Below are 23,649 nucleotides of genomic sequence, written 5' to 3'. Positions count from 1 at the left end.
GCTAGGTGAACAGCAGTAGGGTAATGTTTACTGCTAGGTGTACAGCAGTAGGGTAATGTTTACTGCTAGGTGTACAGCAGAAGGGTAATGTTTACTGTTAGGTGAACAGCAGCAGGATAATGTTTGCTGCTAGGTGAACAGCAGCAGGATAATGTTTACTGCTATGTGAACAGCAGCAGGATAATGTTTACTGCTAGGTGAACAGCAGCAGGGGTAATATTTACCGCAAGGTGTACAGCAGCAGGGGTAATGTTTACTGCTAGATGGACAGCAGCAGGGGTAATGTTTACTGCTAGGTGAACAGCAGCAGGGTAGTGTTTACTGCTAGATGGACAGCAGCAGGGGTAATATTTACCGCAAGGTGTACAGCAGCAGGGATAATGTTTACTGCTAGGTGAACAGCAGCAAGGGTAATATTTACCGCAAGGTGTACAGCAGCAGGGATAATGTTTACTGCTAGGTGAACAGCAGCAGGGGTAATATTTATCGCAAGGTGTACAGCAGCAGGGATAATGTTTACTGCTAGGTGAACATCAGCAGGGATAATGTTTACTGCTAGGTGAACAGCAGTAGGGTAATGTTTACTGCTAGGTGAACAGCAGCAGGATAATATTTACTGCTAGGTGAACAGCAGCAAGGGTAATATTTACCGCAAGGTGTACAGCAGCAGGGATAATGTTTACTGCTAGGTGAACAGCAGCAGGATAATGTTTACTGCTAGGTGAACAGCAGCAGGGGTAATATTTACCGCAAGGTGTACAGCAGCAGGGATAATGTTTACTGCTAGGTGAACAGCAGCAGGGGTAGTGTTTACTGCTATGTGAACAGCAGCAGGATAATGTTTACTGCTAGGTGAACAGCAGCAGGGTAATGTTTACTGCTAGGTGAACAGCAGCAGGGTAATGTTTACTGCTAGGTGAACAGCAGCAGGGTAATGTTTACTGCTAGGTGAACATCAGGAGGGATAATGTTTACTGCTAGGTGAACAGCAGCAGGGGTAATGTTTACTGCTAGATGAACCGCAGGATAATGTTTACTGCTAGGTGAACAGCAGCAGGATAATGTTTACTGCTAGGTGAACAGCAGCAAGGTAATGTTTACTGCTAGATGGACAGCAGCAGGATAATGTTTACTGCTAGGTGAACAGCAGCAAGGTAATGTTTACTGCTAGGTGAACAGCAGCAAGGTAATGTTTACTGCTAGGTGAACATCAGCAGGATAATGTTTACTGCTAGGTGAACAGCAGCAGGGGTAATATTTACCGCAAGGTGTACAGCAGCAGGGGTAATGTTTACCGCTAGGTGAACAGCAGCAGGGTAGTGTTTACTGCTAGGTGAACAGCAGTAGGGTAATGTTTACTGCTAGGTGAACAGCAGCAGGGTAGTGTTTACCCTACTGCTGTTCACCTAGCAGTAATGTGTATTGCTGGGTGAACAGCAGCAGGGTAAAGTTTACTGCTAGGTGAACAGCAGTAGGGTAATGTTTACTGCTAGGTGTACAGCAGTAGGGTAATGTTTACTGCTAGGTGTACAGCAGAAGGGTAATGTTTACTGTTAGGTGAACAGCAGCAGGATAATGTTTGCTGCTAGGTGAACAGCAGCAGGATAATGTTTACTGCTATGTGAACAGCAGCAGGATAATGTTTACTGCTAGGTGAACAGCAGCAGGGGTAATATTTACCGCAAGGTGTACAGCAGCAGGGGTAATGTTTACTGCTAGATGGACAGCAGCAGGGGTAATGTTTACTGCTAGGTGAACAGCAGCAGGGTAGTGTTTACTGCTAGATGGACAGCAGCAGGGGTAATATTTACCGCAAGGTGTACAGCAGCAGGGATAATGTTTACTGCTAGGTGAACAGCAGCAAGGGTAATATTTACCGCAAGGTGTACAGCAGCAGGGATAATGTTTACTGCTAGGTGAACAGCAGCAGGGGTAATATTTATCGCAAGGTGTACAGCAGCAGGGATAATGTTTACTGCTAGGTGAACATCAGCAGGGATAATGTTTACTGCTAGGTGAACAGCAGTAGGGTAATGTTTACTGCTAGGTGAACAGCAGCAGGATAATATTTACTGCTAGGTGAACAGCAGCAAGGGTAATATTTACCGCAAGGTGTACAGCAGCAGGGATAATGTTTACTGCTAGGTGAACAGCAGCAGGATAATGTTTACTGCTAGGTGAACAGCAGCAGGGGTAATATTTACCGCAAGGTGTACAGCAGCAGGGATAATGTTTACTGCTAGGTGAACAGCAGCAGGGGTAGTGTTTACTGCTATGTGAACAGCAGCAGGATAATGTTTACTGCTAGGTGAACAGCAGCAGGGTAATGTTTACTGCTAGGTGAACAGCAGCAGGGTAATGTTTACTGCTAGGTGAACAGCAGCAGGGTAATGTTTACTGCTAGGTGAACATCAGGAGGGATAATGTTTACTGCTAGGTGAACAGCAGCAGGGGTAATGTTTACTGCTAGATGAACCGCAGGATAATGTTTACTGCTAGGTGAACAGCAGCAGGATAATGTTTACTGCTAGGTGAACAGCAGCAAGGTAATGTTTACTGCTAGATGGACAGCAGCAGGATAATGTTTACTGCTAGGTGAACAGCAGCAAGGTAATGTTTACTGCTAGGTGAACAGCAGCAAGGTAATGTTTACTGCTAGGTGAACATCAGCAGGATAATGTTTACTGCTAGGTGAACAGCAGCAGGGGTAATATTTACCGCAAGGTGTACAGCAGCAGGGGTAATGTTTACCGCTAGGTGAACAGCAGCAGGGTAGTGTTTACTGCTAGGTGAACAGCAGTAGGGTAATGTTTACTGCTAGGTGAACAGCAGCAGGGTAGTGTTTACCCTACTGCTGTTCACCTAGCAGTAATGTGTATTGCTGGGTGAACAGCAGCAGGGTAAAGTTTACTGCTAGGTGAACAGCAGTAGGGTAATGTTTACTGCTAGGTGTACAGCAGTAGGGTAATGTTTACTGCTAGGTGTACAGCAGAAGGGTAATGTTTACTGTTAGGTGAACAGCAGCAGGATAATGTTTGCTGCTAGGTGAACAGCAGCAGGATAATGTTTACTGCTATGTGAACAGCAGCAGGATAATGTTTACTGCTAGATGAACAGCAGCAGGGGTAATATTTACCGCAAGGTGTACAGCAGCAGGGGTAATGTTTACTGCTAGATGGACAGCAGCAGGGGTAATGTTTACTGCTAGGTGAACAGCAGCAGGGTAGTGTTTACTGCTAGATGGACAGCAGCAGGGGTAATATTTACCGTAAGGTGTACAGCAGCAGGGATAATGTTTACTGCTAGGTGAACATCAGCAGGGATAATGTTTACTGCTAGGTGAACAGCAGCAAGGGTAATATTTACCGCAAGGTGTACAGCAGCAGGGATAATGTTTACTGCTAGGTGAACAGCAGCAGGGGTAATATTTATCGCAAGGTGTACAGCAGCAGGGATAATGTTTACTGCTAGGTGAACATCAGCAGGGATAATGTTTACTGCTAGGTGAACAGCAGTAGGGTAATGTTTACTGCTAGGTGAACAGCAGCAGGATAATATTTACTGCTAGGTGAACAGCAGCAAGGGTAATATTTACCGCAAGGTGTACAGCAGCAGGGATAATGTTTACTGCTAGGTGAACAGCAGCAGGATAATGTTTACTGCTAGGTGAACAGCAGCAGGGGTAATATTTACCGCAAGGTGTACAGCAGCAGGGATAATGTTTACTGCTAGGTGAACAGCAGCAGGGGTAGTGTTTACTGCTAGGTGAACAGCAGCAGGATAATGTTTACTGCTAGGTGAACAGCAGCAGGGTAATGTTTACTGCTAGGTGAACAGCAGCAGGGTAATGTTTACTGCTAGGTGAACAGCAGCAGGGGTAATATTTATCGCAAGGTGTACAGCAGCAGGGATAATGTTTACTGCTAGGTGAACATCAGCAGGGATAATGTTTACTGCTAGGTGAACAGCAATAGGGTAATGTTTACTGCTAGGTGAAAAGCAGCAGGATAATATTTACTGCTAGGTGAACAGCAGCAAGGGTAATATTTACCGCAAGGTGTACAGCAGCAGGGATAATGTTTACTGCTAGGTGAACAGCAGCAGGATAATGTTTACTGCTAGGTGAACAGCAGCAGGGGTAATATTTACCGCAAGGTGTACAGCAGCAGGGATAATGTTTACTGCTAGGTGAACAGCAGCAGGGGTAGTGTTTACTGCTAGGTGAACAGCAGCAGGATAATGTTTACTGCTAGGTGAACAGCAGCAGGGATAATGTTTACTGCTAGGTGAACAGCAGCAGGGTAATGTTTACTGCTAGGTGAACAGCAGCAGGGTAATGTTTACTGCTAGGTGAACATCAGGAGGGATAATGTTTACTGCTAGGTGAACAGCAGCAGGGGTAATGTTTACTGCTAGATGAACCGCAGGATAATGTTTACTGCTAGGTGAACAGCAGCAGGATAATGTTTACTGCTAGGTGAACAGCAGCAAGGTAATGTTTACTGCTAGATGGACAGCAGCAGGATAATGTTTACTGCTAGGTGAACAGCAGCAAGGTAATGTTTACTGCTAGGTGAACAGCAGCAAGGTAATGTTTACTGCTAGGTGAACATCAGCAGGATAATGTTTACTGCTAGGTGAACAGCAGCAGGGGTAATATTTACCGCAAGGTGTACAGCAGCAGGGGTAATGTTTACCGCTAGGTGAACAGCAGCAGGGTAGTGTTTACTGCTAGGTGAACAGCAGTAGGGTAATGTTTACTGCTAGGTGAACAGCAGCAGGGTAGTGTTTACCCTACTGCTGTTCACCTAGCAGTAATGTGTATTGCTGGGTGAACAGCAGCAGGGTAAAGTTTACTGCTAGGTGAACAGCAGTAGGGTAATGTTTACTGCTAGGTGTACAGCAGTAGGGTAATGTTTACTGCTAGGTGTACAGCAGAAGGGTAATGTTTACTGTTAGGTGAACAGCAGCAGGATAATGTTTGCTGCTAGGTGAACAGCAGCAGGATAATGTTTACTGCTATGTGAACAGCAGCAGGATAATGTTTACTGCTAGATGAACAGCAGCAGGGGTAATATTTACCGCAAGGTGTACAGCAGCAGGGGTAATGTTTACTGCTAGATGGACAGCAGCAGGGGTAATGTTTACTGCTAGGTGAACAGCAGCAGGGTAGTGTTTACTGCTAGATGGACAGCAGCAGGGGTAATATTTACCGCAAGGTGTACAGCAGCAGGGATAATGTTTACTGCTAGGTGAACATCAGCAGGGATAATGTTTACTGCTAGGTGAACAGCAGCAAGGGTAATATTTACCGCAAGGTGTACAGCAGCAGGGATAATGTTTACTGCTAGGTGAACAGCAGCAGGGGTAATATTTATCGCAAGGTGTACAGCAGCAGGGATAATGTTTACTGCTAGGTGAACATCAGCAGGGATAATGTTTACTGCTAGGTGAACAGCAGTAGGGTAATGTTTACTGCTAGGTGAACAGCAGCAGGATAATATTTACTGCTAGGTGAACAGCAGCAAGGGTAATATTTACCGCAAGGTGTACAGCAGCAGGGATAATGTTTACTGCTAGGTGAACAGCAGCAGGATAATGTTTACTGCTAGGTGAACAGCAGCAGGGGTAATATTTACCGCAAGGTGTACAGCAGCAGGGATAATGTTTACTGCTAGGTGAACAGCAGCAGGGGTAGTGTTTACTGCTAGGTGAACAGCAGCAGGATAATGTTTACTGCTAGGTGAACAGCAGCAGGGTAATGTTTACTGCTAGGTGAACAGCAGCAGGGTAATGTTTACTGCTAGGTGAACAGCAGCAGGGGTAATATTTATCGCAAGGTGTACAGCAGCAGGGATAATGTTTACTGCTAGGTGAACATCAGCAGGGATAATGTTTACTGCTAGGTGAACAGCAGTAGGGTAATGTTTACTGCTAGGTGAACAGCAGCAGGATAATATTTACTGCTAGGTGAACAGCAGCAAGGGTAATATTTACCGCAAGGTGTACAGCAGCAGGGATAATGTTTACTGCTAGGTGAACAGCAGCAGGATAATGTTTACTGCTAGGTGAACAGCAGCAGGGGTAATATTTACCGCAAGGTGTACAGCAGCAGGGATAATGTTTACTGCTAGGTGAACAGCAGCAGGGGTAGTGTTTACTGCTAGGTGAACAGCAGCAGGATAATGTTTACTGCTAGGTGAACAGCAGCAGGGTAATGTTTACTGCTAGGTGAACAGCAGCAGGGTAATGTTTACTGCTAGGTGAACAGCAGCAGGGTAATGTTTACTGCTAGGTGAACATCAGGAGGGATAATGTTTACTGCTAGGTGAACAGCAGCAGGGGTAATGTTTACTGCTAGATGAACCGCAGGATAATGTTTACTGCTAGGTGAACAGCAGCAGGATAATGTTTACTGCTAGGTGAACAGCAGCAAGGTAATGTTTACTGCTAGATGGACAGCAGCAGGATAATGTTTACTGCTAGGTGAACAGCAGCAAGGTAATGTTTACTGCTAGGTGAACAGCAGCAAGGTAATGTTTACTGCTAGGTGAACATCAGCAGGATAATGTTTACTGCTAGGTGAACAGCAGCAGGGGTAATATTTACCGCAAGGTGTACAGCAGCAGGGGTAATGTTTACCGCTAGGTGAACAGCAGCAGGGTAGTGTTTACTGCTAGGTGAACAGCAGTAGGGTAATGTTTACTGCTAGGTGAACAGCAGCAGGGTAGTGTTTACCCTACTGCTGTTCACCTAGCAGTAATGTGTATTGCTGGGTGAACAGCAGCAGGGTAAAGTTTACTGCTAGGTGAACAGCAGTAGGGTAATGTTTACTGCTAGGTGTACAACAGTAGGGTAATGTTTACTGCTAGGTGTACAGCAGAAGGGTAATGTTTACTGCTAGGTGAACAGAAACAAGTGCTAAGAGTGCTTCTCACCCATCTTGTTCAACACGGTAATCTCATTCAGGTAGCAATGGTTAAGCAGTAACGTACGGATGCGCGTACTTGCTCGTGTACGTGTGTACTCGCCTAACTGTAATCACCTAATTGCGGTTGCAGGGGTCGAGACTCAGTTCCTGGCCCCGCCTCTTCACTGATCGCTGCTAGGTCCTCTCTCTGCTCCCTGAGCTTTGTCATACCTCGTCTTAAAGCTATGTATGGTTTCTGCCTCCACTACGTCATTTGCTAGGCATTCCACTTCCTGACGACTCTATGACTGAAGAAATACTTCCTAACATCCCTGTGACTCGTCTGAGTCTTCAGCTTCCAATTGTGACCCCTTGTTTCTGTGTCCCCACTATGGAACATCCTGTCTCTGTCCACTTTTTCTATTCCACGCAGTATCTTGTACGTCGTTATCATGTCTCCCCTGACCCTTCTGTCCTCCAGCGTCGTCATTCCGATTTCCCTCAACCTTTCATCGTACGACATTCCCCTGAGCTCTGGAACTAGCCTTGTTGCAAACCTTGGTACTTTCTCTAACTTCTTGACGTGCTTGACCAGGTGTGGGTTCCAAACTGGTGCTGCATACTCCAGTATGAGCCTGACGTACACAGTGTACAATATCTTGAACGATTAATTATTAAGGTATCGGAACGCTATTCTCAGGTTTGCCAGGCGCCCATGTGCTGCAGCAGTTATCTGGTTGATGTGTGCTTCCGGAGACGTGCCCGGCGTTAAAGACACCCCAAGATCTTCCTCCTTGAGTGAGGTTTGCAATCTTTGTCCACCTAGCCTACACTCTGTCTGCGGTCTTCTTTGTCCTTCCCCAATCTTCATGACTTTGCATTTGGCAGGGTTGAATTCAAGAAGCCAGTTTCTGGACCACGTGTCCAGCCTGTCCAGGTCTCTTTGTAGTCCTGCCTGATCATCATCCGATTTAATTCTTCTCATCAGCTTCACATCATCTGCGGACAGGGACACTTCAGAGTCTATCCCTTCCATCATGTCATTCACATAAATAAAAAATAGCACCGGTCCTAGAACTGACCCCTGTGGGACCCCGCTCGTCACAGGCGCCCACTGTGATACCTCTTCACGTACTATGACTCGTTGTTGCCTCCCTGTCAGGTATCCTCTGATCCATTGCAGTGCTCTCCCTGTTATACGCGCCTGATCCTCCAGCTTCTGCACTAATATCTTGTGAGGAACTGTGCCGAAGGCCTTCCAGCAGTCCAGGAAAATACAATCCACCCACCCCTCTCTCTCGTGTCTTACTTCTGTTACCTTGTCATAAAACTCCAGAAGGTTTGTGACACAGGATTTGCCTTCCGTGAATCCGTGCTGGTTATCATTTACAATCTTTTTCCGTTCCAGGTGCTCCACCACTCTCCTGATAATCTTCTCCATGACTCTGCATACTATACACGTCAGAGACACTGGTCTGTAGTTTAGTGCCTCGTTTCTGTCTCCTTTCTTAAAAATGGGGACTACATTTGCTGTCTTCCATATCTCAGGTAGTTGCCCAGTTTCAAGGGATGTGTTGAAGATTGTGATTAGTGGCACTTACAGCGTCTCTGCTCCTTCTCTAAGGACCCACGGGGAGATGTTGTCCGGTCCCATCGCCTTTGAGGTATCAAGGTCACTTAGCTTCTGCACCTCCTCCTCCGTTGCTCGTATGTCATCCAACACTTGTTGGTACATTCAATGTTGATGTTCCCCTCTGTGCTGTCTTCCCAGAGCCTTTCCTGTCTCTACTCTAAATACTTCCTTAAATCTCCTGTTTAGCTCCTCACATACCTCCTGATCGTTTCTTGTGAGTTCCCCACCTTTCGTCCTCAGCCTGATCGCCTGATCTTTGACTATTGTCTTCCTCCTGATGTGGCAATACAACAGTTTCAGGTCAGACTTGACTTTCGATGCTATGTTATTTTCATACTGTCGCTGGGCCTCCCTCCTGTGCGTGTGTGTGTGTGTGTGTGTGTGTGTGTGTGTGTGTGTGTGTGTGTGTGTGTGCGTGCGTGCGTGCGTGCGTGCGTGCGTGTGTTAGTTACCATTTTATCATACTCACATGTCGATTAAACACTTGGCCTGTTGTGTGAAAGAGAGAGAGAGAGAGAGAGAGAGAGAGAGAGAGAGAGAGAGAGAGAGAGAGAGAGAGAGAGAGAGAGAGAGAGAGAGAGAGAGAGAGAGAGAGGTACCCTTCCTGCCGACATCAACACTCTCGCTAGGGTACCATATCTTCCTAAATAATATCATCACGAGAGGCTCGATAGGGTAATGGGAAAGATAAAAAAAAAAAAAGTTCCAATAACCATCAGTTTTCCGACATTAGCTGTCTCAGGCCATTAACTACCTAGCGACATTTTTTACCATTTTTCCATAACTTCGCCATTAAAATGGCCAAGTGCGATCATCCTTGATAACAAAGGGCTTGGGAACCGGCCCCTCGGACACCCCCCTCACCAACCCCACTCCTTTCCCTCGCCTCCAGTACCTCCCCTCCCCAAATTCGGACTCAAAAATCTAAATTGGGATGGCCATAATGACACATCTTGAATAATATATTGCTGGCGTTTGACTGTGTGCTCCCATTTCTCACCCACCTACATCGTCTCAAACCTGAGCCTCCCGAGAGAGGGAGAAATAACCCCTCAGACCGGGGTTCAAACGGGTGGAAATGAACTCGAAAAGTTGGATTATGGATAGACATATACTTCCCTCTGATCGCCCCATTGGATATTGTATCTCTGGGCAGTACGCGACACCCTCAAAAATGTAATGTGCTGTAGGGAAGGGCAAGGGGAAAGGAGGGTGAGGGCAAGGGGAAAGGAGGGTGAGGGGACGGCACACTCTACTGATGGCTTCAGAGAAGGGGGCGGTCACTAGGGGAAAAGAGAGGCTGAAGAAGCCCTCCTTTTTACCAATTTTACATGAGTTTTAGTGCAGAGGGGAGATCTGAGGGGAGGAAGAGAGGTTAGGGTAGGGTAAGGGGAAAATAGAGTCGGGGATATGGCAATTTTGGGGGGATGGGTGGGGGAAGAGAGGGGATAATACTTTAGGGGATCATTTACAGAAGAGATGGGAAGGGCTACCGAGGGGACAGACAATGCATCGGTGGTGACGGTGACGCTACGATGGTGTGTGTGACGCTACGATAGTGTGTGTGACACTACGCTGGTGGCGGTGACGCTACGATGGTGTGTGTAACACTACGCTGGTGACAGTGACGCTACGATAGTGCGTGACACTACGCTGGTGGCAGAGACGCGACGATGGTGAGGGACTCTATACTGGCGTGGGTGACACTATGCCGGTGTGGTTGACTGGTACGTTGGTGTGGATGACGACGATGCTACACAAACAGTGACGGAGGTTACGACATTTCCTGCTATCCTGTGCTAACAACTAACACCAACCCACAAATTTCGTCCTGCGCACCGATCCTAAGCTTTACAAAAGTTTTCTCTTTAAATTAAGCAAAAAGCGCCGTTCCATACTTCAGCAATTACAGATAACATAAAATATATAGAAATTACTTTCAAATAGGAAACCTAACCTAACCTAACCTAACTTAACCTAACCTAACCAAACTTAACCCCGCAAGGGTCCCATGGTACCCTGGAAATGGGAGGGAGGGGGGGGGGAGCAGGAGGTAATCAGGCTTCCTCGAAGGAAGAATGTATCTCTGTCTCACTACATCAACAGCCCTTCACCATCATTAAGACAACCCCTTGTGAGGACTGCACACTATAAGATTACTGAGAAAAAGGCAAGAGAAACAAATTAACAAGAGCTAATCCTTAATAATTCTGTTAAAACGTGAGAAGCAAGTGAAATGCTACGAGTCTCAGTACCTCAGAAGTGAAACACAAGAGTACTGGGACCCAACCAGCGACCTTGCAACTCCTCTAAGTTCAGAGTTATACTCACTCTGCTGCAGCCCCTCACCTCACCTACTAAGGGTCGATTCTCAGACAGGTGTAAATGTTGGGCATGTCTCCTAACACTTATTGGCCCTCTTTACCTAGGAGTAAGTAGGTATCTGGGTATTGTGGGTTACATGCCAGGAGGTGTTAGTATACCTTATATAGGGTTTGGCTTTGAAATTAGCTGAGGTAAGATGACTCTTAACCTGCAAATTCAATTTAATGCAGGGAACCATAGCATAACCTGTATAATACAGGAGACCGTAAGATAACCTATTGCAGGTGACCATAGAATAACCTGTTACACTAGAATAAACAAAACAGGTCACATCAAAATAACCTGTACAATACAGCTGACCATAAAATAACCCGTATAATACAGGCGACCACGGATTAACCTACACTATAAAAAAACCGTTAAGTTTCATATAACAGTTTATAACGAGGTTGTTACAGTGAAAATCGATACGAACACAGCCAAGCCAAAAGAGCTTTTCGATATGCATGAAACTGGTAAAATAAATATTTAAATAAACACAAGTCTAGAAACATCAATATCTATTAATGTAAATATAAGTCTGACTGGCGTTACAAACGAACTGCCAGAACCTGTCAAGACTAGACGCCATAGGCATATCGAATCCATTAACGACGTTATATAAGAAATCATTACACGACAAAATAACAAATCATTAGACGCTAAAGAAATGTCACTGAAATGTTGAATGAAAGAGGAAATATGTACTGAATTATCATCCTGTAAGTCTGACAGCAGCGTCAGGCAAAATAATGGTAACCTTTATTAGGAATATATTAATAAATTTATGTAGAAAAAAAATAGGAAAATCGATATTTAAATTGGATTTCCCAATTAAAAGTCAATTAATTAGAATATTTCTTTAATAACGTATAAAACCTGAGACTAACATTTCCACAGATGCAGTATACAAAGTTTTACAATTTTGGGGGCAAAGAATCACATCATGAAGAAAGTAGATCAGTGGTAAAAGATAATAATGATGATAAACAAGTTCACACAACGTTTGGAAGACCTTTCTTTGAGATACAACAAGATAAAGACCTTGGAGTGGTCATGAACACCCACCTCAAGTGTACAAACTGATGCCTAACCATTAGCAACGAAGCAAACAGAATGCTAACGCTGCAGCTGGAAATTTCAATAATAAAACGGGAGAAACAATACCAGAACTTACAGAGCACAATTCAGATCAACTTTGTTCCCCAAATTATTTACATTGTTAGGTTCAAGGCTCATGAAATGTGTGTGTGTGTGTGTGTGTGTGTGTGTGTGTGTGTGTGTGTGTGTGTGTGTAGAGGGAGAGTGAACAGAAAAGAATAAAATAATATCACCATAAATAAAGCACACACTGTGTAGAAAAACTATAAAACTTACATAGTTTTCTATAATGAAATAAGAACTTCGAGGATATCTTTTGCGTATATGTAAAATACGGAAGAAATTCTTTATATGCACTGAAAGAAGAAATGTGGAAGAAATCCAGCAACTTGAAATAACGGCAAATGCAACGTAATGGAATGTATCAGTGTCGTCGTAAAGGAATGTATCAGTGTCGTCGTAAAGGAATGTATCAGTGTCGTCGTAAAGGAATGTATCAGTGTCGTCGTAAAGGAATGTATCAGTGTCGTCGCAAAGGAATGTATCAGTGTCGTCGCAAAGGAATGTATCAGTGTCGTCGCCTACACTTTCAAGGTACACTAAAAAATGTTATCCTAAGATGTAATGACAACATAATACGCTCCTTTAAGAAACACAACACACTCCTTTAAAAAAATAACGCACTCCTTTAAGAAGCATAACGCTCTCACTTTAAGGAGAGGTGGAAGAATAACTTGAGAGCACAGACTTCAGATTTAATCGAAAAAACAATTTACAGACTTTTATTAATAATAATAAATATTCCTCGGCAACTTTTTATTTTCCTAGTGGATTCAGGTGGTAGTTGTCTAGTCTTAGCCAGGACAACAAACCCCTCCCTTCCTCTCCTTTACCAAGACAACAAAACCCCTCCCTTCCCCTCCTATCCAGGACAACAAACTCCCCTCTCCCCCTCCTTCGCCAGGACAAAACTTTGCCTATAACCTGTGACCCTCAGCCGTGACTTGCTCTCTCCAAAATTGAATTAGTTCTTCCTCAGCTGACAGTGAAGAGTGTCACCAAAATCGCTCTCTTCTTATCTTTGGCATCTTACTCGTGTGCAAAGAGAGAGAGAGAGAGAGAGAGAGAGAGAGAGAGAGAGAGAGAGAGAGAGAGAGAGAGAGAGAGAGAGAGAGAGAGAGAGAGAGAATAAATTGAGTCTGGAACATGTTCGTACAGCAAAACGATATCGACGAAATAAAGCCAGTAGAACAAATGAGATCACTGGCCCACAGATGGCTCCAACTTCATCTTGTCCCATATTTTTTTTAATGTTTCATAACAATGAAAAGGTTTTCAAATGAGCTGATGTGGGTAACACCTCTTAGTTTGTAAAATAAAAAAAAAAAAAAAGAGAGAGAGAGAGATAGTACTTCCTATGTTTGTATGTCTGTCTTGACTCAGTTCCTGGTTCACTTCTTCCTTTACAATGCACCGGATTTCTTCTTGGCTTCATTGACCCTATCTTACGTGTGCTCGTTCGTCGTAATTTCAATATCCCTCCTCACGGACAAGTAAGAGCATTCAATTTTCCTCCTCACGGACGAGGAAGACACATAAGAGCAACCAGTCTTCCTCCTCACGGACGAGGAAGACACGTAAGAACATCCGATCTCCCTCAATTCATCCTCATAACTAAGTTACTTCACGTACGGTTTACAACGCATTAATATAAGAACATAAGAACATAATGGGTCAGTAGGCAACAGGCCTATTGACCCATGCGAAGCAGGTCCATGCCACCCCCAGGCTTAGAACAATGACCACCTAGGCAGGTCACTTCCACTTAAGGAAGGAGCACAGCATCAGACCTGGTAGCCCAAGCTAGTCAGGTCCAACTCACACCCACCCACACCCACTCATGCATTTAGCCAACATATTTTTAAAACTACACAAGGTCTTAGCTTCTATGACGGTACTCGGGAGTTTGTTCCACTCATCCACAACTCTATTACCAAACCAGTGCTTTCCTATATCCTTCCTGAATTTGAACTTTTCCAACTTAAAACCATTGCTGCGAGTCATGTCTTGGCTGGATATTTTCAGCACACTATATACATCCCCTACATTTATTCCTGTTTTCCATTTATACACCTCAATCATATCTCCCCCTAATTCTACGCCTTTCTAGAGAGTGCAGATTCAGGGCCCTCAGCCTCATAGGGAAGATTTCTGATACATGGGATCAGCTTTGTCATCCTCCTCTCTACGTTTTCCAGTGCATTTATATCCATTTTGTAATATGGTGAACGGAACTGTTCAGCATAATCTAAATGAGGCCTAACCAAGGATATATAGAGTTGAAGAACAACCTGAGGACTTCTATTGTTTATACTTCTTGATATTAAGCCAAGGATTCTGTTAGCTTTATTGCGAACACTTATGCACTGTTGTCTTGGTTTCAGATTACTGCTAACCAGAACTCCTAAATCCTTTTCGCAATCAGAAGTATTAAGATCTACACTATTCAGTTTATTATTGCCATGGTTATTTTCCTGTCCAACATTTAGAACTTTTTATTTGTCTATATTAAACTGCATCTGCCATTTCTCCGACCACTGTATCAGTCAATTCAAATCATCCTGAAGTGCACTAATGTCCTCATTAGAATGAACTGGACGGCCTATTTTGGTGTCATCAGCAAATTTGCTTATGTTGCTATTTATTCCCTCATCTATGTCGTTTATGTAAATTGTGAACAACAAGGGGCCCAACACTGACCACTGCTGAACACCACTTGTGACGTGCCCCCATTCTGATCTCTCCCCATTTATGCAAACTCTCTGCTGCCCATTTGTCAACCATGCCTCTATCCAGGAAAAAGTTTCTCCTCGTATTTCGTGTGCCTTAAATTTCCTCAATAGCCTCTGATGTGGAACTCTATCGAAAGCCTTGGGGCTTGTTAGGTTTTAATTTTCCTTTTTGTCTGAGGACCATGTTAGGTGAAATTAGGTTAGCTTAAATTAGGTTAAGCTACATTAAGTTAGGTTAAATTAGGTTACGTTAAATAAGGTTAGCTTAAATTAGGTTACATTAAATTATGTTAGGTTAAACTAGGTTTGGTTAAATTAGGTTAGGTTAGAAAAAAACTGTAAACATGAAATAAATGGCAATAAAAATAAGTTTACCGTGCGAACAGAAAACGGGCAGACAAAATTCATGGCTGCGGTTATATTTCAACTGTTCAAGGAGCCGTCAACAGTCACTTGTTTGACTGTTTTACAACAGTACTATGGCCTGGTCGTGGACCGGGCCGCGGGGACGTTGATCCCCGGAATGCCCTCCAGGTAGACTCCAGGTAGTAGTAGACGTCTGTAGTTAGGAGGACGGGTTGCTCTCCTCACGGTCAAGGAGCTCACGTTAGATATTGTAACACAGTGAATTTGGGCAAATAATTTCCTGAGATTGTACAATCAACACAGTAATAAGCGCTTAGGTGTATGGTGATAAAGCACTGTGTTAAACCAGTGTTCATAACACTGGGGGACCACTGTGGTCCAGCAGTGTTCATAACACTGGAAGACCACTGTGGTTCAACAGTGTTCATAACACTGGAAGACCACTGTGGTCCAGCAATTACCTTTCAAATATTTCACCATAATCTGTTCAGAAATAATGAAATGAATATCACTAATTATTTACCGGAAATAAATAACAAAGAAGGAGGAATATGGGAAGGAAATAAAAGTGGGAAGGAGGGAAGCATGAAGATACGAAGAAGATAATAAGTTACGAAGGGAAAGAGTGGAGAAAGGGAAGGACGCAAAGAAGAAACGAGGGGAAAATGGGAATAATGAAGGAAAAGAGAACAGAAAAGAAAAATCACACAGAAAAAAGAAAAGAGCCAAGATATGAAGAAAGAAAAGGGATAGAAGGTAAAAAAAAATGCAGTAGTAACAGCAGCAACAACAACAGCAAAAGCAACAGCAGCAGCAGCAGCAGTAGCAGTAGCTGTAGTTGTAGTCAGTAGTAGAAGAATGAACAAGAGAAGCAGTAATATAAATCAGAATATTAGAAGCAGAACACACAGCAGAATTAAAACAGAAAAAAAGCGAGAGAAGCAACAGACACAGACGCAGAAGAAAAAGAAGCGAGAAGCAAGCAGGAAAGGCAGCATCAGCAGTAGCAGCAGCGAGTAGGTGCATTCATGTACAACTGGGAGGCGGAGGTAGATTTAAGCCCAATTTCTTGTATAAAGCAGGTAACATTGTTCGCCTCCAGTAGTATTAATGGGACACCAGGGAGGCGGCGTGTACAGAACAAAACAACGTATGACCGAGTGCTGTGACACCAGTCCGCTGTAATGAGGATGTATGTAACGCTGCCTCAAGCAACACCGCAGGAAGGGAGGAGGGAGACGAGAAGAGAGGAGAGGGAGACGGAGAGGGAGAGATTAATTTTGATTTAACTACTCAATATTGTTTTGAAACTAAGTAGTAAAGTGAGCATATATTAATGAAGATAAGTGTTTATGAGGCCATTGATCCATAAACTATTCATTCCGTCGTTCGTATATTGTATAAACTTTACATCACAATGTCAGTCAAATTATGCAAGTCAATAGAAGTCATCCAAGGCGACCTTTTCGTTTTCTTCTCTAGATAATAAGAACACCAAACACGCACCCCTCTGCTCCTCAGACATGGTAGCACCACACACACACACACACACACACACACACACACACACACACACACACACACACACACACACACACACACACACATACAAACCCTGATAAAATAGCTATTACGGAGAAGAAACTTTCATGGATAACAAACGTGGTATTCCCAAAGGGTTGATAAATTAGACACATGTGCAACACTTGGGTATTTTTATTGAGGAAACGTTTCGCCACACAGTGGTTTCATCAGTCCATACAAAGGATAACGGGGAAGAACATTCCCAAACGGCTACCAGATAGTAAGAAGGGAAAAGGCAGACAAAGGAAGAGTGGTTGTGCTGATGGTCAGAAATCACTGGCGATTTGAGGAAGTAGGAAACTTGAAAACGGGAGATTTTAGGGGCTATGTAGCAGCTGAGGTAATGTCCGGAGAGAGACGAGTAATAGTGGCAGTTATATTTAATCCACCCATAAACATTAGAAGACGAAGGAAGGAATATGACCAGTAAAGGTATAACACATTCTTCCTGTCATTGAGGCGTCCACCTCGTGGGGACACAGCACACTGTTCTTGTCACTCAGTCGTCCACCTCATGAAGACACAGCACACTGTTCTTGTCACTCAGTCGTCCACCTCATGAAGACACAACACACTGTTCTTGTCACTCAGTCGTCCACCTCGTGAAGACACAACACACTGTTCTTGTCACTCAGTCGTCCACCTCGTGAAGACACAACACACTGTTCTTGTCACTCAGTCGTCCACCTCATGAAGACACAACACACTGTTCTTGTCACTCAGTCGTCCACCTCGTGAAGACACAACACACTGTTCTTGTCACTCAGTCGTCCACCTCGTGAAGACACAACACACTGTTCTTGTCACTCAGTCGTCCACCTCATGAAGACACAACACACTGTTCTTGTCACTCAGTCGTCCACCTCGTGAAGACACAGCACACTGTTCTTGTCACTCAGTCGTCCACCTCATGAAGACACAACACACTGTTCTTGTCACTCAGTCGTCCACCTCATGAAGACACAACACACTGTTCTTGTCACTCAGTCGTCCACCTCGTGAAGACACAACACACTGTTCTTGTCACTCAGTCGTCCACCTCGTGAAGACACAACACACTGTTCTTGTCACTCAGTCGTCCACCTCGTGAAGACACAACACACTGTTCTTGTCACTCAGTCGTCCACCTCGTGAAGACACAACACACTGTTCTTGTCACTCAGTCGTCCACCTCGTGAAGACACAACACACTGTTCTTGTCACTCAGTCGTCCACCTCATGAAGACACAACACACTGTTCTTGTCACCCAGTCGTCCACCTCGTGAAGACACAACACACTGTTCTTGTCACCCAGTCGTCCACCTCGTGAAGACACAACACACTGTTCTTGTCACTCAGTCGTCCACCTCGTGAAGACACAACACACTGTTCTTGTCACTCAGTCGTCCACCTCGTGAAGACACAACACACTGTTCTTGTCACCCAGTCGTCCACCTCGTGAAGACACAACACACTCTTTTTGTCACTCAGTCGTCCACCGAATGCAGAGAAACACAATATGACTGAACACTACGCAACCCTAAGTTATTAAAATGAAGTGATGCATTATACTATAGTAAAACCGTATTTTTATTTGTGTGATAACAGCCTCCAGCGAAGACCAGGGGCACCAGAGGCACAATTAGGAACAATGTGTCAACATAATTGGTCCCAAACTTTTCCACCTGCTACCAGCATATATTAGAAATACTGCCGAAACAGTTACAAAAGTTTTCAAGAGAGAGCTAGATCACGATTCCGCCAGATCAACTAGGTTGTGATGGCTTCGTCGGCCATCGGGCCGCGAATAGCAACATCCTGCTTGATTAATCAACATGAAAGCAGGCACCCTACGAGGGTAGGAAAACTCTCGTAGCCTCTCACAGGTAAACCCAAATGAACAATGGCAGCCATGTCCAGGGAAGGATGTTGTAGACGCAGGAAACTGTATTCTTGAGTATGTGGAATACCCACTGTAATCCAGTGATTGATCGCCTTGTGCTGGATGCCAATGTATTCATTACACCTAACAAGAAGCTGTGGTGAGAGATGCGAAGTAATGATCCACAGTATCCGCTCAGTTTCTCCTTTCTTCTGGTGGGTTCATCAGATGTTCAGTAGCACGGTCCTTCTGACGAACAGCACAGGTGTCCAGTAGTACCTTCCTTCTTATGAACAGCACAGGTGTTCAGTAGTACCTTCTGATGAACAGCACAGGTGTTCATTAGTACCGTCCTTCTGATGAACAGCAGAGGTGTTCGGTAGTATGTTCCTTCTGAAGAGCAACAGAGGTGTTCAGTAGTACCTTTCTGATGAGCACCACAAGTGTTCAGTAGTACCTTTCTTCTGATGAACAGCACAGGTGTTCTAGCCCAACTAATGCTTAATGTTTATGAACCAAGACACGAACCCAGCAACGCCATACCTGCTGGTCCGGCACTATCCCAGAATTCCGATGTAGGGTTCTCCTCTTATCTCTGCCGAGTAACAACGTGTTTCCGAATTGAAAACAACCTGCCCCGAATAAAAACATCGACATTTACATGATATTTTTTGTGTGTGTTGTGATGGTCGTTACCGCCATGCACGGTTGCGATCCCTCCAAGTATCGTTGAGCAGAATCGCCAGTGATTGTAACTCGGAGTAACGCCGCCCAGTACTTAATTTTTTATAGAGAAGCCTGGAATAGTAAAATTAGATTCGGATATTAAGAAATTTATTTTGGTTAAGAAAAACGGTCCACACACACACACACACACACACACATATATATATATATATATATATATATATATATATATATATATATATGTATATATATATATATATATATATATATATATATATATATATATATAAATATATATAAACAATCGCAGACAGGTGATCTTAATGCAAGACATACCACGAGGGGTGCATATCCCCAGCTCGAGTACTCTCACACCTCTCAATTCGTCATCAGGAGCTATGCTATGTTGCAAGGAAGCAAATGATGCAGTGAGGGGAAGTTTTTCAGAGTAGAGCAGAGCGGGTTGACAACAGCCACAGTCTCTCTGAATGTGAGTTACCTTACATTCAGAGAGACTGTGGTTTGTGTCGACCCGCTGAGCAATACTCTGTAAAAACTTCCGCTCTATCCTTCAGTTGCTGCCTTGCAACACTGCATAGCTCCTAATGACGCACTGAGAGGTGTGAAAGTACTTGAGCTGAGGATTGCCACCCCTCTTGGCTTGTCTTGCATTGCTAAGATAGCCTGTCTGTGATTGTTTGTATATATATATATATATATATATATATATATATATATATATATATATATATATATATATATATATATATATATATATATATATATATTTCAACAAGTAGGCCGTCTCCCACCGAGGCAGGGTGACCCAAAAAGAAAATCCCCAAAAAGAAAATACTTTCATCACCATTCAACACTTTCACCTCACTCACACATAATCACTGTTTTTGGCAGAGGTGCCCAGAATACAACAGTTTAGAAGTACATACGTATATATTGTGTATTTTTATACGTATATACGTATAAAAATGCACAACATATCCCTCCAAACTGCCAATATCCCAAACCCCTCCTTTAGAGTGCAAGCACTGTACTTCCCATTTCCAGGACTCAAGTCCGGTTATATAAAATAACCGGTTTCCCTGAATCCCTTCACTAAATATTACCCTGCTCACACTCCAACAGCTCGTCAGGTCCCAAATGTCATTCGTCTCCATTCATTCCTGCCTAACACGCTCACACACGCTTGCTGGAAGTCCAAACCCCTCGCCCAGAACACCTCCTTTACCCTGTCCCTCCAACCTGTTCGAGGACGACCCATACCCCGCCTTCCTTCCCCTACAGATTTATACGCTCTCCATGTCATTCTACTTTGATCCATTCTCTCTAAATGACCAAACCACCTCAACAAACCCTCTTCAGCCCTCTAATACTTTTATTAACTCCACACTTTCTCCTAATTTCCACACTCCGAATTTTCTGCACAATATTTACACCACACATTGCCCTTAGACAGGACATCTCCACTGCCTCCAACCGCCTCCTCTCTGCAGCATTTACAACCCAAGCTTCACACCGATATAAGTGTGTTGGTACTACTATACTTTCATACATTCCCTTTTTTGCCTCCATTGATAACATTTTTTGCCTCCACATATACCTCAATGCACCACTCACCTTTTTTCCGTTCATCAATTCTATGATTAACCTCATCCTTCATAAATCCATCTGCTGACACGTCAACTCCCAAATATCTGAAAACATTCACTTCTTCCATACTCCTCCTCCCCAAATTGATATCCAATTTTTCTTTATCTAAATCATTTGATACCCTCATCACCTTACTCTTTTCTATGTTCACTTTCAACTTTCTACCTTTACACACACTCCCAAATTCGTCCACTAATCTTTGCAATTTTTCTTTAGAATCTCCCATAAGCACAGTATCATCAGCAAAAAGTAACTGTGTCACTTCCCATTTTGTATTTAATTCCCCATAATTTAATCCCACCCCACCCCATCTATAAATATATTAAACAACCATGGTTACATTACACATCCCAGTCTAAGACCTACTTTTACCGGGAAGTAGTCTCCCTCTCTTCTACACACCCTAACCTGAGCCTCACTATCCTCATAAAAACTCTTTACAGCATTTAGTAACTTACCACCTATTCCATATACTTGAAACATCTGCCACATTGCTCCTCTATCCACTCTATCATATGCCTTTTCTAAATCCATAATTGCAATAAAAACTTCCCTACCTTTATCTAAATACTCTTCACATATATGCTTCAATGTAAACACTTGATCTACACATCCCCTACCCACTCTGAAGCCTCCTTGCTCATCCGCAATTCTACATTCTGTCTTACCTCTAATTCTTTCAATAATAACACTACCGTACACTTTTCCTGGTATACTCAGTAAACTTATTCCTCTATATTTTTTACAATCTCTTTTGTCCCCTTTCCCTTTATATAAAGGGACTATACACGCTCTCCGCCAATCCCTAGGTACCTTCCCCTCTTTCATACATTTATTCAACAAAAATATCAACCACTCTAACACTATGTCCCTTCCCCTGATTTTAACATTTCTGTCATGATCCCGTCAGTTCCAGCTGCTTTACCCCCTTTCATTCTACGTAATGCCTCACGCACCTCCCCCACACTCACATCCTGCTCTTCTTCACTCCTAAAATATGGTATACCTCCCTGGCCAGTGCATGAAATTACCGCCTCCCTTTCTTTGTCAACATTTAAAAATTCCTCAAAATATTCCCAATACCTCCATCTCCCCATCTACTACTCCCCTACTCTACTTTTAACTGACAAATCCATTCATTTCCTAGGCTTTCTTAATTAACTTGTTTAAATCACTCCAATTTTTTTTATTATTTTCATTAAAATTTCTTGACAGTGCCTCTCCCACTCTATCATCCGCTCTCCTTTTGCACTCTCTCACCACTCTCTTCACCTTTCTTTTACTCTCCACATACTCTACTCTTCTTACAATACTTCAGCTTTGTAAAAACCTCTCATAAGCTAACTTTTTATCTTTTATCACACCCTTTACTTCATCATTCCACCAATCACTCCTCTTTCCTCCTGCCCCCGCCCTCCTATAACCACAAACTTCTTCCCCACATTCTAATACTGCATTTTTAAAACTATTTCAACCCTCTTCAACCCCCCCACTACTCATACTTGTACCAGCCCACCTTTTTGCCAAGAGTTGCTTATATTTCACCCGAACTTCCTCCTCCCTTAGTTTATACACTTTCACCTCCCTCTTACTTGTTGTTGCCATTTTCCTCTTATCCCATCTACCTCTTACTCTAACTTTAGCTACAACTAGATAATGATCCGATATATCAGTTGCCCCTCTATAAACGTGTACATCCTGGAGCCTACCCATCAACCTTTTATCCACCAATACATAATCTAACAAACTACTTTCAGTACGTGCTATATCATACCTTGTATATTTATCCTCTTTTTCATAAAATATTTATTACTTATTACCAAACCTCTTTCTACACATAACTCAATTAAAGGCTCCCCATTTTCATTTACCCCTGGCACCTCAAATTTACCTACTACTCCCTCCACAACATTTTTACCCACTTTAGCATTAAAATCCCCAACCACAAGCACTCTCACACTTGGTTCTAAACTCCCCACGCATTCACTCAACATTTCCCAAAATCTCTCTCTCTCCTCTACACTTCTCTCTTCCCCAGGTGCATATACGTTTACTATAACCCACTTCTCACATCCAACCTTTATTTTACTCCACATAATCCTTGAATTAATACATTTATAGTCCCTCTTTTCCTGCCATGGCTTATCCTTCAACATTATTGCTACTCCTTCTTTAGCTCTAACTCTATTTGAAACCCCTAACCTAATCCCATTTATTCATCTCCACTGAAACTCTCCCACCCCCTTCAGCTTTGTTTCACTTAAAGCCAGGACATCCAGCGTCTTCTCATTCATAACATCCACAATCATCTCCTTTTTATCATTTGCACAACATCCACGCACATTCAGACTTCCCACTTTGACAATTTTCTTATTCTTTTTAGTAATTATTACTGGAAAAGTGGTTACTAGCCCATTGTTCCTGGCATTTTAGTTGACTTTTACAATACGCATGGCTTACGGAGGAAAGATTCTTATTACACTTCCCCATGGATATAAAAGGAAAAGTAATAAGAACAAGAACTAAGATAAAATCAAACTCAGATGAGTGTGTATAAATAAACGTGTACATGTATGTTTAGTGTGACCTAAGTGTGAGTAGAAGTAGCAAGACGTACCTGTAATCTTGCATATTTATGATCAGAAAAAACACCAGCACTCCTACCATCATGTAAAACAATTA

Source organism: Cherax quadricarinatus, chromosome 4 (genome assembly GCF_038502225.1).
Source record: "Cherax quadricarinatus isolate ZL_2023a chromosome 4, ASM3850222v1, whole genome shotgun sequence".
Classification (NCBI taxonomy): Eukaryota; Metazoa; Arthropoda; class Malacostraca; order Decapoda; family Parastacidae; genus Cherax; species Cherax quadricarinatus.
This window is presented reverse-complemented; position numbering follows the sequence as displayed.